The sequence below is a fragment of the Gossypium arboreum genome, chromosome 1 (assembly GCF_025698485.1).
Source record: "Gossypium arboreum isolate Shixiya-1 chromosome 1, ASM2569848v2, whole genome shotgun sequence".
In the NCBI taxonomy this organism is placed as follows: domain Eukaryota; kingdom Viridiplantae; phylum Streptophyta; class Magnoliopsida; order Malvales; family Malvaceae; genus Gossypium; species Gossypium arboreum.
Window position 1 is genome coordinate 103,134,982 of NC_069070.1, and position 5,957 is coordinate 103,140,938.

Sequence of the window (5,957 nt, forward strand, 5' to 3'; positions counted from 1 at the left end):
ATAGTGCCAACTGAAAACTACCACTTAGGTAGTTTAAAGAATTACTTATTTGGTCTGACAATTTAATGAAGAAAATCTTTAGACCTATTAATGTGTTGCACTATTGATGATACTTTGGTTCATCTACGGAAGCTAATCCTTAACTTTTAAAGATTGGATTAGATTGGATTTGAGTGAATCAAATCAATCGTTGGAATGTGGAAGATTGATCAAGATTGTGTTGTTGTTTTGGAAATTGGATCTTCGATTGATTGTGGTTTGAATGTTGTATTTATAATAGCTATTTTCAAGGAGTTACTTTGTATTCACTTCGTTTCTATGCAAGTAAGCCAATATTGATATATGCTTTGAGGCTTGTCTAGGTTATGTATGAATGTTTATTGAGTGCACTTTATTCTATTCATTGAGGAACTATTTTGTGAGAAAGTGCAAACTATTATTATAAACATTGTTGAGTGTTTACTACCCAACTTCTTAATAGGAGGATTTGGAGGTGAGTATTTTAGTCTTTAGGTACAAAGGTGAGATATGTATACTTGGGGGAGTGATAGAGTGTGAATCATTAGTATTTTTAAACAAAGATAATGAAATTACTCACTGAGCTAAGCTCCACGGATGTAGGAAAATCAAACTATGTAAACAAATCCTTGGTGTTATTTTTTATTTTGTTTGTATAGTTTTTACAGTGCAAGTTGTAGTGGCGATTGTAGTCTAGCACTTCTGTAACATCCTAATTTTCGGGTTTTTCACGATTCTTGATATTTTAAATAGATTTCTAAAATTTGGTATGTGATTATGGAATTCATAATTTGGGTATGTAAATGGGCTTATGGAAGGCCCATGAGGTGGCCAAAACCCGGTAGTTTTTTTAAATTTTGGACTTTGGAGTTAGGGGTTCTGGCTGGGTGCCCTTATATTAAGTTGTGGGTAAAATGTATAACAAAAAAAGAGCTTTGGTAGAGTGCCAAGGGTGACGCCACTAAGCTCCTAAAAAGGTGGCATGTGGAGCATAAGGGAAGACCTGGGATCGATTCCCTGTGTTGGCAAATAATAGTATTTATTTTTATGTGCAGGAAGGGTAAGTGTTGGAATCTAAGTGGATTCTGTAAGAGGAGAGTTGGATCAAGTCAAACGCATGGATTAAAGAGGGATAAGGGGAGAGATTTTAGGGATTTGAGAGAATGATAGAGCTTAGCCGATTGGAAGGGGTTAGAGAGGGAATTCAACAGGAGGGTATTAGGTTAGTAATTTGGCATTAGGGTCTTAATTGTGCTGCTTTTCTCTCAGTATTAGTTTTCTTCTTATTTTCTTCCTTAGCCGAATCTACCATCTTCCTCTCATCTTTTCTCCTTTTCTTTTTCAAAACCAGCCCATTACTTTCCTCTACTCATTTATTATTTCTTTCCTTAATCTCTACTTACTGTAGAAATACCATAAAAGCGAAACCAGTGAAGATAGGGAGGTGCCGATTCTTTGTGACCAGCAACCTTTTCTTTCCTTTTCAATAGTTGGTGTTCGATTCCTTTACCTTTTAGGCATCCGGATTCAAGAGGAGAAAGACTGTGGTAAGTGTTCAAACTCTAAACAATTCCTAGTGTAACTTTGGCCAAAAGTCGAAACCCCAAATTTAGGGAGATGGCCGAATATGGGTATAGACTTTATGGGGTCTTCTTTTAATATTTTTTTTTTTTGGTTTATTTATTGGAGGAGCAGCAAGGTGTAGTGTCGACTTGGAGTAGCTTGGATCACCGGAGTGGCTAGACTTAGCCATCAATCGAGACAAAGGTAAGATTCCTAAGGCCATTATGGATGGTGGCCGAATGTGTAAGTGATGATAATAGGAAGTTTTCGATTTGGTTTAATATTAACATGGTCTAATCTATAAGTGGTTGATTATAGGAGAAATCGCATAGGAGATCTCGTCAAGGAATATCGCAAAACAGGTGTGTAACGAACCTTTTTCATAAGCTTAAAGCGATAAATGCCGAAAAGCCGAAATGCTGGAATTTTGGCATTTCGAGGACTCGTGAGCAAGCGAACGCTCATTAGTTAGTTAGATTCGTTGAGATGATGATCAGGAACATTGGAAACGGTAAGAACGTGATTTTTGGCATTCACGGTAAGTTGGGCCTCGAGGGGCTACAATAGGGCCCAACAGGCTTTCGGGCCCATTTGGGTAAAAATTGGTAGAAAACAAAAATATGTTAAATTGCATGTTAAGACTGTTAATACTGTTATGGATATAGGCTAAATGGGCCTAGATGACAAAATCGGCTAAGTAGGACTCATTAGGGGTTTTTGGCCCAATAACTCGTTTTCGCTAAAAATGGGCCAGAATCACTGTTTGCACCCATGAATTGTTTGTAACCGTTAATGAAAAAGGGAACCCTAATTTTTGGTAAAATTACAAGATTACCCTTATAATATGAAAATGACCGTTTTGCCCCTAGGTAAAAATGACCATTATACCCCTAGGGTTTATATATGAACTTAATGCATGAGATTTTGATAAACATGATATGTATGATATGCACATGACATGTATGATATGCACATTATATGTATGATATGCACATAAGATGTTCATAAATGCATTGGGTTGGGTTTTTATATGGATGGAGGAAGTGCAAAAGGGCTTATGCCCCAGTTATTAAAAGGGCTTTTGCCCCAGTTATCAAAAGGGCTTATGCCCCAGTTATCAAAAGGGCTTTGCCCCAGTTATTAAAAGAGGCTAGGCCTCCAGTTATATGATAAAGCAGCTATGCTGCCAGTGGAGAGTTATGGCGGGGTGGGTCGAGTTAATCCCCACATGGTGTGTTGGTTGGTACGGGTTGAGAGTAGCGGATGGTGGGTTGAGTAGTCTCCCCAAATGGGTTGCATTCTTTCATTGACATTACTTGTGATGTTGAAATGGGCCTATGAGCCTTACCGTTTACAGTAAAGGCTTCGGCCCAGTAATATGAAATATGAAAAGGCTTCGGCCCAGTGTTATGAATTATGAAATATGAAAAGGGCTATGGTCCAGTACATGTTTGAGATTGGTTTTGGGCTTAGACCCAACAGGCTGCTATTGTTTTGGGCTCTGAAAGGGGCTTGTTGCACACTGAGTTTCCAAACTCACCCCCTTTCCTTAACCTTTCATGTAACACTCCTTACCCGAGACTGTTTCCAGAATCGAGCAAGAGGCATTACTAAACTTATTCTATCCCTTAAATAGGTTTAAATTGTTTATTTAAGCATTTGAATGTGCTGCCATTTCGCATCGTAGTCGCCTAAAATTCATATCTTGAGTTCAAACTCGAAATTAAGATCTGTAAATTTTTCCTGAAACTAGACTCATATATCTATCTACTAATTTTTTCATAGATTTTTACTTGGCCAATTAGTACAGTTTATTAGTTAAAGTTTCCCTGTTTCAAAACTCGACTGCACTAACCTCTTGTTACTACGAACCATGTTTCTTCCTGTAAAAATTCATATCACTAATCCGTTTATTTCTCTTAAAACTAGACTCAACAAGGATTATAACCATATAAAGTATACCTTCTAATTAGTTTTGTACAATTTATGGTGAATTTCAAAAGTTGAAATAGGGTTCCGTAAATCGCCTCGACCTATTTCACTAAAACTCGATATATCATGAAATATAATACCTTTACCTATTTTTCTTATTCCATAAGAAAATAGACATAATAAGCTTTAATTTCATATTCAAACTATGTTTATAAAATTTTAGTGATTTTTCAAAGTTATGTCATTCTTGTTACTTGAATCTGCTTTTTAGGTTACTTTCACATTTTTCATAATTTTCATGTGATAATCACCATTCAATCATACATATTAATAAACATGCATATCATCGGCCATTTTATTAGCTAATCACTAGCAAGTATTTACACATCATTCATTGTTCATATTATACCAAAAGTGGCTAAGTTTCTATACATGCCATACACAAAACAAAACGTCTAATTATACCGAGTTATTTCTTTGATAGTGTGATCGGCCTCCGACGTTTCCTTCGATCCCCGAGTGGCTAGATAAGTACTATAAGAAGAAGAAAATAAAGATATTAAGCACTAGGCTTAGTAAGCTTACAAGCAAATAAATCACAACATTCAACATAATGGATAATTATGCATAATATCATCTAACATCATAAATTTCTTTACTTCTCAATTTCTATCTTCTTCTTTATTCCCTTACCTTCTTTCTTACGACCTTTCCTTTTCATAAGTATAATCTACTTTTCCTTTGCTGTTAATTCACTGTAATTTAACTCGTATCCTGACCCGTTGAACCACTCGGAATACTAAGGATACTAGGGTCGCTTCTGTCTATCAATATCTCGCCAATGCCATGTCTTTGACATGGACTTACATGAATTATTCTGTCTCCAATGCCATATATAATATGGACTTACATGGCTCAATCCTGTCTCCAAAGCCATATTTCTAATATGGACTTACATGGCTCATTTCGTTCACATCTGTCAACCCTAATATCCTAACATTCCTAGGGTTCAACCGGGCTTTCTAACACTTTTCCTCTGTCACTTCACCTTAAATTCGACTTTAAATATTTTCATAACATAAATATATAAATGCTGAAATTGACAATAATAATGTAAAATAAAAGAATATTGCATTTATTTCTGTAAACTTACCTCGATACAAAATGTGACTAAACTTTACAATTTAGTCCTTTACTTTTCTTTTCCCGATCTACTCTCGAATTTCGCTCTTCTTGATCTATAATAGCAAATTTAGCTTATTTAATATCAACATTTATCAAAACAACCCTTTACTCAAACTTTGGAAAAATTACATTTTGCCCCTAAACTTTCACATATTTACACTTTTGCCCCAAGGCTCGTAAATTAAACTTCATCCTATTTTCTTATGTTTTATGACATGCTGATCATTTTTCCTTCTATGGCAACATCAAATTCACACACTAACATGTACTTATGACTATTAGGTATTTTTACCGATTAAGCCTTTTACTCGTTTTCACTTAAAACCAAGTAGCACAAGTTGTCTAACATAATTTAAAACCTCATATTCCATCATAAAACATCAAAATACACAAATTTCACCTATGGGTATTTTTCCAAATTTGATTCCTAACTTAAATTATTGCTAGCATAAGCTTTATCGAGCTACCGGGACTTCAAAAACGTAAAGATCGTTAAAAACGAGGCTTGGAATCACTTACTATGAAGCTTGAAAGTTGAAGAAACCCCAGCTATGGAGAGAGGTAAGGTTCTGCTGGTAACTTGAAGAAGATGATACAATTTTATCATCTTTTTCACCTTTTTATTAATGTTAATAACCAAATGACCAAAATGTCCCTCCTTACTAAACTTTCAAAAATTCCTTCCATGTCCTAATTTTGTCCATGAACTTAAAATTGGTCAAATTACCATTTAAGATCTCCTAATTAATATTCCAAAATAATTTCATACTAAAAACTTCTAGAATGCAAGTTTTGCAAATTATTCGATTTAGTCCCTAACCTCAATTTAAGCACTTTATGCATAGAATTTTATCACGAAATTTTCACACAATCATGTAATCATACCATGAACCTCAAAATAATAATAATATATATATATATTTTTTTTACCCTGAATTTGTGGTTTCGCAACCACTGTTCCGTTTAGGCCCTATTTCGGAATGTTACATTGCAGGTGAGCCTTGATGTGGGGACTTGGGCAGGAGGGGATTCAGAGTGGCCACGGTGATCGTCTTTGGGCTTTTAAATAAGTGTTGGTTTTCATTTAATTTCCTTTAATTATTATTTATTTTTGGGATGTAATAAGGCCAATTTTAACTTTTCTTTTATTTCTTTTCGGGATTAGTTTACTTTTAATAACTTTAAACCTGGTTGATAATTATTCAAATGGGCTAGACTTAGGACGTGTTTGCAAAGCGATACTTGTTTTCAAAATATCT